The sequence below is a fragment of the Canis lupus genome, chromosome 20 (genome assembly GCF_003254725.2).
Source record: "Canis lupus dingo isolate Sandy chromosome 20, ASM325472v2, whole genome shotgun sequence".
NCBI classification, from domain to species: Eukaryota; Metazoa; Chordata; class Mammalia; order Carnivora; family Canidae; genus Canis; species Canis lupus.
This window is the reverse complement of record NC_064262.1, coordinates 5,532,041-5,544,330: the sequence shown is the minus strand read 5'-3', so window position 1 is coordinate 5,544,330 and position 12,290 is coordinate 5,532,041. Positions and strand designations below refer to the sequence as shown.

Genomic DNA, 12,290 nt, shown 5'->3' with positions numbered 1-12,290 from the left:
GACTGTCTTGGCCTTTACTGAGTTTTCTGGGGCTCCTTGAGGGTACTATGTTGCCAATAGTACATGTATTTAATTATACTCACCTTCCCTCATGAATTTGTAGAGCAGACTAATAGTTTTTGAATTATTTCCACTCTGCAAAGCATTGAGTTCCTCAGAGAATAAGAGCTATGTAACCAAGATAATACAGTAACTAATCTCTTCTTGTACTGGACAATTTAGACCCTAAGAAGATGGAAGGATATGAAAGCAGCAGACTTATAATAAGGAAGCAATTTACTCTTTTTCTTTTTTTGCACTGTATTAGCTAAATAATACAAATGACTTTTTTTGTTTTTGGAATCAAAAAATATAAAATAAATTCTTCCATGAGAGTTAAAAGATACCATGATCAAAAGAATGGTGTCAAGGTTAGGTGGAAAACCAAATGACCTACTTGTCTTGTATATAAAGATATTATCTGTAAACTTGTTTATTTGGGCAGTGTTATAAACTAATCAAGTGGCCATCCGCTTCTTATTTTTAAAAAAAGGAAAACAGTACATTCTAATAATTAGTAACTTCATTTGAGGTTTCACTAGCATTTGTGCATGATTTTTATTTTCAAATAACTGGAAATGATTATTACAGACAAAAATGCTAGCATTCCTTTAAAAAAAAACTAGAAATAGGGTGTCAAGCCCAAACTTACACAGGCCATCTATACAGTTGCAAAGGTTATATACTAGAACAGTAATGAATTCTGGGATTTCTAAAGGCAAGACATTCCTTAATCATACTAACTATAGCAGAAGCTTACTTAGCATGGAATCCTAAAGAAAACTAAGTTGAGCTTTAAACATCAAGTTGTAAGAATTTTGAAAAACAACCTGCTGCACTACAATGTACTAGTACTTATACTTACAGCTATCATCTGCTTTATTACTGTGCTATCAATACAATAAATATAGTCAAAATTTTGAAGCTTGCTAATATTTTCTGTATGCCAACAGAAAATCTTTAAGGTTATTTTTCAATATACACCAAAAAAAATATTAAGGAAGGTAAAATACTGTGCCAAAGATAGCAATACCAAAGACATTAATGATATAATAACTAAATATAAAATTGTTGACAGTAAGAATGCAAGCACTAAATGAATTCAGTAATGTTAAAGTTTTTTAGGACTCCCCTATCTTCTTCTATAAGATAGCAAATTCAAATGAGTAACAGCTGCTCAGTTTATAAAACTCTCAAAATAATATATGGAGATACCTGGTTTAACACAAACAAGTTCAACCACAAAGTATGCTTTTATAGGAAAGAAAAGTTGACTTCTCTTTTATTCACTCAGTTTCTCTGAAAAGTAAAGTTCTTATAAGTAAACCAGAAAAAGTAGAGAAAGAAAAAGGGGAGCAAAAAGGTACGGGGGAAAAGGGAGACAAGGGGAAAGAATACAAAGTAGGGAAAAGAGAAGGAAGAAGTAACTACTTACAGACCAGGCACTGCAGAGAACTTTGCTAAATTCTCAAAAATTTTAACAATTTTCCTACAAAAGTTTCACCAAAGACATATTACACCATTACTTCACATTCAAGAAACAAGCTATTCTGAGTATCAGAAATTTAAAAGTTATGTTTTAAAAGTCTGGCAAATATATAGGAGAGTGCTCTGGAAAACCATTCAAATTATATACAAATTCTTTTTCTTTTTTCTTAATTTTGTGGGGAAGGGGGTATAATAGATATGGTGACCAAAGCTTTTTGGTTTGGCTATGAAACAAGTTATTTCACTAACCATAAAGAATTATATACTTGCCTTTATCACTCTTCCTCAAGTACTTCTAAGGTATACAGGAATCCTTTTAGGACAAGCTGAAAAGCAAACATTAACAATTATGAAGAGAAAAACTCAGAGGGGAGAGGTTAATTATTATATTTATACAGAAAAAACTGAGCTTACATATACATAATAAAATGTTAACATTAATCTCTCAATGACAGCAGTAATTTTTCCTAGTATTTTCAGTATTTTCTAATTTTTCAAAAATGTAATCAACAAAGAAGATATTTTGGAAAAAAGAGTTAATTTGTTAGTACTTAAGAAAGTATACATGTCATAAGTAGCAATGAGTATTTTTACACTACAATACTGAATTAGGAAGGGCTATTAATTCTAATCTTCAAATAACATGAAATACAAAACAAGTACTAAAAAACACAATTTAATGAGCAAATTTTTCAAGTAGTTTGCAATTCTTTGTCTGCAATTTTGCATTCAAAACTAACTCTAAAAACTGTATCTACCATGTACAATTGAGAATCATGAGGCACAAAAGTTGAAAATTTTGTGAAAAACAATCTTCTGACAGCCATTAGCAGAGAGCCAAGTTAATTAGATAAGTATTTGGGGGTATCTGCTATGTGCCCAGCATTACACAGACCAAATGAAAGCATATTATCCTGCCCTCAAGGAACTCACAATCTGAGACAGAAAGTAAGATTTACATACTTAAAACTTAAGGAAAATATCACAAAACAGTATCATTAAGCTAAAAATGTGTGAGAAAAACCGCAATTACCATTAGAAGATCAGTTAAGATTAAATTTGTTCTGGAAAGCTTCATGAAAGAGAAAGAGGCTTTCGATGAGCTTTGAAGGACAAAAACAGGAATAAATAAGCAGGAAGATATGGGCAAGACTCCCAGCTAGAAGAGCAGTAAACACAGTATGTTTGGGAGCCAGTAAAGAGGCCAGATGACCATACTGATGGATAGGGATTCCTGAGGCAGCCAAAGCATGGAGTGGCTGGTGGGTAAATGTGAGAGAGGACTTCCTATCACATAATCTTTTGTACCTTTTGAATTTTGTACTTTATGACTATTATTATATATTAAAAAACTAAACTTTTTTTTTTATGATAGTCACATACAGAGAGAGAGAAAGGCAGAGACATAGGCAGAGGGAGAAGCAGGCTCCATGCACCGGGAGCCTGACGTGGGATTTGATCCCGGGTCTCCAGGATCGCGCCCTGGGCCAAAGGGCAGGCGCCAAACCGCTGGGCCACCCAGGGATCCCCTAAACATTTTTTAAAAAAGAAGAAAATATATGTTCTCTAGGGTAAACATTTTTGAAATAGTATAATTACTACATTAATTAAATAGCAATACCAAAGAAAATACAAAGAAAGAAAATACAAAATTAAAATGCCCAAATGAATGTAAAAAAAAAAAAAAAAAGACAGAAAAGATCACAGAACAAGTATAACATATAAAAAGCAAAACGTGGGACGCCTAGGTGGCTCAGCGGTTGAGCGTCTGCCTTTGGCTCAGGGCATGATCCCTAGGTCCTGGGATCAAGTCCCACTTCCGGCTTCCTGAATGGAGCCTGCTTCTCCCTCTGCCTGTGTCTCTGCCTCTCTCTCTCCCTCCCTCCCTCTCTCCCTCTCTCTCTCTCTGTCATGAATAAATAAATAAAATCTTTTAAAAAATAAAAATAAAAAGCAAAATGGAAGAGGTCAAATGTAAACCCAAATATTTCAGGAATTATACTAATGTAATCAGATCAAAAGACAAAAATAATTACATTAATAAAAAACAAGATTCAACTATTACAGTGTTCACAAGAATCACACCTAAAATACAAAGATAGAAAACAGTTAAAAATGAAAAGTATAGGGGGGATCCCTGGGTGGTTCAGTGGTTTAGCATCTGTCTTCGGTCCAGGGCATGATTCTGGAGTCCCGGGATCAAGTTCCACATCAGACTCCCTGCATGGAGCCTGATTCTCCCTCTGCCTGTCTTTGCCTGCCTCTCTCTCTCTCTCTCTGTCTCTCATGAATAAATAAATAATAAAAAATTTTTTTAAATGAAAAGTATAAAAAGGTCATACAGAAAAGGAAAGCCTCTCTAGCCATATTAATAGTACTCAAAGTAGACTCTAATGCAAAAAAGCACTTATAGGTATAGAATCCTTAGGATTCAATGTGTAACTCATCAGCAAGATATAACAGATTAAGTTGTATGCATGTAATAACATAGCCTTCAAATATGTAACATGAAAGTTGACAGAATTACAAGTAGTAAAAAATATCCATAATCACAATGGGGAAACTTTTAATACCTCTCTCAGTAGCTGACAGAACAAATGACCCAGAAAGAGGGAAGAAAAAGATAAAAATAGAGATCTCTATAGCATAATTAACCAGACCTACACTACCCAATAATTGCAGAATACTCTATCAAGCACTGAGAGAACATTTATCAAAACTGATCACATGCTAAGCCCTAAGGGAAGTCTCACAAGTTATTCTCTGACCACAATGTGGATTTCTAACGTTTAAAAAATGGAAAAAAAAAAAAAAAACCACTCTCCCCTTCCCCACACAATTCCCATTTTCTCCTGATCCAACTGTTAGGCAATATAGCAGGGATAGGAGATGGGGTAAAATGGGTGAAGGGGACAGGGAAATACAGGCTTCCAGTTATTGAAGAAGGCATGGAAATAAAAGGCACAGCATAAGGATACAGTCAGTGAAATTGTAACAGAGATATAATGGGACAGGTGGTAGTTACACTTGTGGTGAACATAGCATAATACCTAAACTTGTCAAATCACTAAGCTGTATACACCTGAAACTAATGTGACACTATATGCCAACTATGCTTAAACACACACACACACACACACACACACACACACACACACACACTTTTAAAATACAGCAGGGGGGATCCCTGCGTGGCTCAGCGGTTGAGCACCTGCCTTTGGCCCAGGGCATGATCCTCGAGTCCCGGGATCGGTCCCACATTGGGCTCCCTGCATGGAGCCTGCTTCTCTCTCTGCCTGTGTCTCTGCCTCTGTGTGTGTGTGTGTGTCTCATGAATTAAATAAATAAAATCTTAAAAAAAAAAAAACAGCAGGGGTGGGGCAACAGAGGCTGGACAAGCACCCAAGACCCCGAAGGGAAAGCATTCTGACTAAAGGAAATATTGTCCCAAGAGCATGGAAGAATTCCACTGCAGCTAGGAGGATTTTTTTTTTAAGATTTTGTTTATTTATTCATGAGAGACAGAGAGAGGCAGAGACACAGGCAGAGGGAGAAGCAGGCTCCCGGCGGGGAGCCTGATGTGGGACTTGATTCCAGGACCCCGGGATAACAGTCTGAGCCGAAGGCAGACAGACACTCAACCACTGAGCCACCCAGATGCCCCAGTTAGGAGGATTTAAACCACAAATTTTGACAAACTGCTTAAGACTGAGGACTATAATCCTAAGAGTGATCCCACCTGAATATAAGGTTTTTCTCCAGAAACCTCAAAAGAATCTCTGATCAGGAAGGATCTGAAACAATGCAGAAAAAGCTCCTCATCCTAGCCCTCATTCACCCCGAATTCAGCTTAGAGAATGGAACAGGCAATGCCAATCAGCCCAGACCTATTTCCCTATCTCCCTCCGGAACAAAAGGCTTTATCTGCAAAGAAAAATTCATCAAGGCCTATACCCTGAGAACACCGGCAACTGGAGTTAAAGAAAGAGACCAAGGATATGAATGCTCAATCTTCACTCTCTAAGTTAACAATAACCTTAATGCAGGGTTCTAAGAGCTTTAAAAAACATTGACTAGGGACACCTGGGTGGCTCACTTGGTTAAGTGTCCGACTTGGTTGCAGCTCAGGTCATCATCTCGCTGGTGCAGGGCTCCATACTCAGCAGTCTGTTTCAGATTCATTCTCTCTCTCTCTCTCTCTCTCTCTCTCTCTCCTTCTCTCTCTCTCCCTCTCCCTCCTTCTCTCCCCCAGCCCCACTTGTGCACTCTTTCTCACTAAAATAAATGAATTTTTAAAAAAATCTTTAAAAATTAAAAAAAAAAAATCCTTGGCTAAAGTAAGGTTTTAAAAAATTAACCTAGATACTGCAGTTGGGTAAAAAGAAAGGAGAAGCTCTCCCCAAGGAAGGGGCATGTAAAGTCTTGTGAAGGCCATACCTCAGAGACTGGAGGTTCTAGTATCTGCCTAAATCTGAGGCTTAACGGACCATCACAGAGCTCCCCTCACCCTCCATTACCATGCTAATAAGCTCTAAGAGTAACAGTGAAATATAGCTGTAAGAGACAGACTCTGAGAAATAGCACAAAGATAAAATCCAAAGCCAAGCAAGAAGACAAGGGACACTAGGAAAATGTGAAGTCTCTGGGTTCCCATGGCAAAAACAAGTATCAACTCTGGTAACCACAGCAATAATAAATTTCAAACACAGCCCAACCTCTAAAAATTAACACAAATTCCACCTTAAAGGACTAGTAAAAGGAAATCTGCAGTCTTCTCTAAGCATATAAAATATTTACTTCAGTATTTCCTGTCCTATACAACATGTTCAGCATTAAAAAAAAAATTATGAAGTATGCCAAAAACACAGCTTCAAGAAAAACCAATCATCAGAACTAGACTCAGATATGACAGATTTTGGAAGTATCAGGTAATTTAAAACGTAGTTATTAATATGTTAAATGGACTGTAACAGAAAAGAGAGACAACATGCAAGATTAGGTAGGTAAATTCACAGAGGCATGAAAATAGTAAGAATCAAATGGAAATTCTAGAAATAAAAACAGAGAAACAAATAATAAAAGCTTATTATAGACTTCAAACAGCTGAAAAAACAATCAACTTGAAGAGAAGCTAACAGATACATCCAAACTGAAATGTAAAAAAGAAACTATAGTAGGAAAATAGGAGAGAACATATGAGAAATGTGAGAACTTATCAAACAATATAACATAATATACTTAGAACGCCAGAAGAGAGTGGAGAGAAAATTTTAGAATCCCCAAGAACTTACCAAAATTAGTGACAAGACACCAAACTACAGACTTTAGAAGCTCCAAAAACCAAACAAGATAAATATATTCTTCCCCAAAAAATACATACACTGGGACATATCATATTTAAATTGCTAAAAGGCAACACACAGAGGAATAAAGATAAAGATTACAATAAACGGTCTATCAGAAACTTTGCAAGTAAGAAGACAGTGGAGTGACGACTTGAAAATATTGAAAGGAAAAAAAAACCTGCCCAACAAGTACTCTGTATCAGGTGAAAATATCCTTCATAAGTGAAGAAGAAATAGACTCTCCCAGACAAAGAACAAACAGAGAATTCATTACCAGCAGACCCACCCTATAAGAAATATTAAAGGAAGTTCTTCAGGCAGGAGGAATATGATAAAGGTGACAAGTTTAGATCTATACAAAAAATGAATAAATGAAGACAAAATAAAATCTTTTTTCCCATTTTCAATTTCATACAATTGGTTATAATAGTGAACAATGTACTGGGTACATCTGTAGGATATGTAGTGAAATGAATAACTACAGCATTATGCTGGGTTATGCTACCCATGCTGGGTACTACAGCATATGTAGTGAAATGTGTAACAGTGACAGTGAAAGGGAAAGTTTAGGAACATACACTAAGATACATGTACTACAAGTAAAGTGGTATCATTTGAAGGTGTATTCAGATTATTTTTAAATGAACACTGTAAACCCAAAGGCAACATTAAAAACCATTTTTTAAAAGATTTATTTATTTGAGTGACAGAAAGAGAGCACACAAGCAGGGGGAGGGGCAGAGAGAAAGAGAATCCTTAAGCAGACTGCCCACTGAGCAGAGAGCTCAACATGGGGCTGGGTCCCCTGACCCTTAGATCATGACCTAAGCCAAAATCAAGACACATACACTTAAATGACTGAGGCACCCCTAAAAACCATTTTAAGTATAAGTAAGTCAATAGGGAGGATACAAGAATACTAATAAAAAGCTCAATTCACACTATAAAAGGCAAAAGAAGAAAAAAGAAAGAAATACAACATATGGGGGGGCCTGGGTGGCTCAGTCAGTTAAGCATCCGCTTTGGCTCAGGTCATGATCCCAGGGTCATGGGATTGAGTCCTGCGCATCAGGCTCCCTACTCGGCAGGAAGTCTGCTTCTCCCTTTCCCTCTGCTCCTCTACTCACTCATGCTCTTTTCTCTGTCTCTCAAATAAATAAATAAATAAATAAAATCTTTTAAAAAATCAAAAGAAATGCAACAAATAGAAAATAGCTCACAAGATGGTGAGTTTTAATCTAGCTATATTAATAATTACTTTAAATATGAATGGTCTAAAAACACTAGTTAGAAGATAAATTGTTAGACTGGATGAAAAAGCATGGTCAAGCTAAATGCCATCTACAAAAAGGCTACTAAATATAAAGATTTAGATAAGAAAAGATAAAGCAGGGACACCTGGTGGCTCAGCAGTTGAGTGTCTGCCTTCAGCTCAGGGCATGATCCTGGAGTCCAGGGATCGAGTCCCACATCGGGCTCCCCACAGGGAGCCTGCTTCTCCCTCTGCCTATATCTCTGCCTCTCTCTCTCTCTCTCTCTCTGTGTCTCTCATGAATAAATAAATAAAATCTTTAAAAAAAAAAAGATAAGATAAAGCAATAAAAAAAAATCATACACTCACCAAAAGAAGGCTAGCCAAATCAATTTCAAAGGACTTCAGAATCAGAAAGACTGTCAAGGAGAAGAGGGCCACTACAAAATGATAAAGGGGACAATTCTCCAAGAAGATGGAATAATCACAAAAACATATGCACCTAAGGGCACCTGGGTGGCTCAGTCAGTTAAGCATCTGCTTTTGACTCGTGTCATGATCCCAGCGTCCAACAAGTAAGCCCTTCATCAGGCTCCCTGCTCAGGGGAGAGTCTGCTTCTCGCTCTCTCTCTGTCGCTATCCCTGCTCATTCTCTCATACATATGTATGTACATACATACATACATAAAATCTTTAAAAATACATACATACACACCTAAAGTAAGAGCTTTAAAATACATGAGGCAAAGACTAATGGATCTAACAGGAGAAACAGACAATTACAGTTAAAGACTTTCAACTCATTAACTGTTTAAAAAAAAAGTAGGTAGAAAATCAGGGAGCAGACCTTCATAGTACTACCACCTAACTTAAGTGATATCTGCAGAACGCTTGGCCCAATAACTGCTGAATATACATTCTTTTCAAGCATACTTGGAACATTCACAAACATATACTGTATTCTGGGCCATTAAACAAATCTTAAAAATCGTCTTTTTGTAAGATTTTATTTATTTATTTGAAAAAGAAAGAGTGAGCAAGAGAGAACACAAACAGGGGGAGGGCAGAGGGAGAGGGAGAAGCAGACTCCCTGCTGAGCAGGGTGCCTGATGCAGGGCTCGATCCCAGGACTCCAGGATCATGACCCCATCCAAAGGCAGATATTTAACCGAGCCACCCAGGCACTCCTAAAAATTGTTTTTTAAAAATGATACAAAATACATTCTCAGACCACAGTGAAATTATATTAAAATCCATAGCAAAAGATCTGGAAAATTCTCCCAACTATTTGCATATTAAACAATATATTTCTAAATAATCCATGGGTAAAGAGGAAGTATAGAAAAAACGTTTTTTCTTTTTTTTAGAGAGCACATGAGGGAGCACATTGGGGAAGGGAAGGGGGAGAGGGAAAGAGAGAATCTTAAGCAGACTCCACACCCAGCACAGAACCCAACATGTGGCTCAATCTCATGACCCTGAGAAGATGATCTGAGCTAAAATCAAAAGTCAGAGGCTTAACCAACTAAACCACCCAGGAACCCCAGAAAAAAATTTTAAAGTATTTTCAAGTAAGTGAAAATGAAACATCAAAACTTGTAGGATGCAGCTAAAACAGTGCTCAGAAAAATTTATAGTTTTCTAATATCTAATATGTATATATTAGAAAAGACCTAAAATCAATAACCTAAGCATCTACCTTAAGAAACTTAGAAGGCAAATTAAATCTAAATCAAACAGAAGGAAAAAATAAATAAAAATCAGAACAGAAATAGGGGCACCTGGCTGGCTCAGCCAATGGAGCATGCAACTCTTGATCTCAGGGTTGTGAGTTCAAGCCCCATGCTGGGTGCAGAGATTACTTAAAAATAAAATCTTAAAAAAAAAAAAAAAAAAGAGCAGAAATCAATGAAATTGAGAATAGGAACAATGAAGAAAACCCACTGAAAGCAAAAGCTGGTTGTTTGAAAAGACCAATAAAATTGAGAAACTTCTACCTCTGGCCAGGCTAAGAAATAGGGAAGACAAATTACCGCAAATAGGAATGAAAGAGAGGGCATTAACACTGACACAACAGCTATTAAAAGGATAATAAATATAATGAGCCCCTCTATGCTCATAAGTTTGACAGCTTAGATGAAATGAACCAATTCCTTCAAAGTTGACACAAACTACAAAAACTATACAAGGAAAAATAAATACCTGAATAACTGTATCTAAACAAAGTGAATTTGTGGTATTAACTCCTCAAAAAAGGGAAACTCCATACCAAGATGGTTTTACTGGTTAATTTTACATAATCTCTTGCAGAAAAGAGGAGGGAAATTTCATGTCATGAGGCCAATACTAATACTAAAACAAATACTCAAAACTAATACTAAAACAAGACAAAGACATTACCAAAAGACTACAGATCAATACTCCAAGTTAACATATATGCAAAAACCTCTAACAAAATATTAACCTCAGCAATCCAAAGCCGGCTCAACACTAAAAAAAGCAGTCAATGTAATTCACACTATTAGACTAAATAAGAAAACCATAATATCATAACAATAGATGCAGAAAAATCAACTAAATTCAACATCTATTTATGACACCCTCAACAAACTCAGAAGGGAAATCTCTTAGCCTAATATAGGGTATCAATAAAATCTATAATCAGGAAAAATAATGTAGGTGGAAATAACATTGCATTCAGGAATGAACACAGAGGAATAGATATGCAGAATGTGGACTACTTGTCATTTAGCATCCACAGAGTTTATATCCGATGTCTATACATAAACAAAATAGTTAAAATGTTTGAAACTTACAAATGCTATGTATATAAATTCAGACAATATACAACATTAGGGTTTGCTTGTTTTTTTAACTTCATTTTCAGGAACCTACAAATCAAATTCAGGGTTTGCACTGGTAGTTTTTACCTTAATTCTGCCTTTGTTCTTTTTTTTTTTTTTTAATTTATTTATTCATGAGAGACATAGAGAGAGAGACAGGCAGAGAGAGAGAGGCAGAGACACAGGCAGAGGAGAAGTAGGCTGCATGCATGGAACCTGACGTGGGACCAATCCCAGGACTCCAGAATCACACCCTGGGCAGGCACTAAACTGCTGAGCCACCCAGGGATCCCCAACATTCTGCCTTTGTTCTAACACTACTTGCAGTTTTATAATCACCTGCATCCTTTGACCTGCATCCCAAAATCTGGTCTAAGAAAGCAGCTGATAGAGAACTGAATCCTTTAGTTTTCTGATTTAACTCATGAACTAGTAAGAGTACAAGCTCTTAACCTTCAAAATACTTCCTTCTTTGATCTAAAAATTAGATCCCCCCTTTATTCTGAAGATGTATCCTGGTCCCTCCAGAAAAGAAAAATGGAGAGAGGGGAAGATATACATGAGGCTAGTTATTCAGCTTATGTAGAGGGTACTTGTTTTAAAAGTAAACCTGTATTATGAATCACAGTGTATTAAGAATGTTCTAGAATTCCTTCTACATGGGTCAGGCCTTAAGTCCCACTTCGTGTTTGTGTGTATGTTAAAGCTGTACAAATAACAGAGCATGAAAAAGAGAAAAATCATTTTAATAGAAGAATAAGGAGAAGGAGAATATCCTGAAGAAAAAGTACAGATAACCTGTAATATTTCTCTTTCTTTAGATATTCCCACCAATTCCCAGAAAAATTACTCTTTACTCCCATGAAGGTGAGGAAAGGAAAAGACATCCAGTTTTCCTAAGAAGTCTATAGTCCCCACATAGTTTTTGAAATAAAGATGCATAAATAAATACTATAAAGTACAGATCAGGTATCTATTATACCTGATTAAATAGTGAATAGTTAATAACCAGTAGAGAATAGGTAAATCCTTCCATTAAAGCTCAAAGAGGGAACATTTGATCACCCAGTCAACCCTCAACTAATACAGACTGAAGCACTTTCAGGGTTCTCAGAAAGAGCCCACAGAAATGCCCCCAAAGAGTCTAAGAATACACAATAGCAAGAGTCCTGAAACATTCGGGAAAATACCCTTAAAATACCCTAGAAAAACATCATGGGACATGTGAGGAAAAGGGGGGAGTGGAGCTCAGTGTCTTCCAAATACTTTGGTGTGAGGGCAGCCAAAAGGGGAAAAAAAGTTCTGTATGTTCATTTCAAACTA

At 36.5% G+C, this 12,290-nt stretch overlaps 1 protein-coding gene across 4 annotated transcripts in view; it reads right to left on the bottom strand.

Annotated features, from left to right (window-relative positions):
* Positions 1-12,290, bottom strand: part of TMCC1 (transmembrane and coiled-coil domain family 1) — a 241,320-nt gene that overhangs the window by 175,610 nt on the left and 53,420 nt on the right. For all 4 annotated transcript variants that reach the window (XM_035702800.2, XM_049098550.1, XM_025449249.3 and 1 more), the window contains exon 2: positions 1,798-1,853. The gene's annotated coding sequence lies outside the window, so the exon portion shown is untranslated. The remainder of the gene's footprint in view (positions 1-1,797; positions 1,854-12,290) is intronic.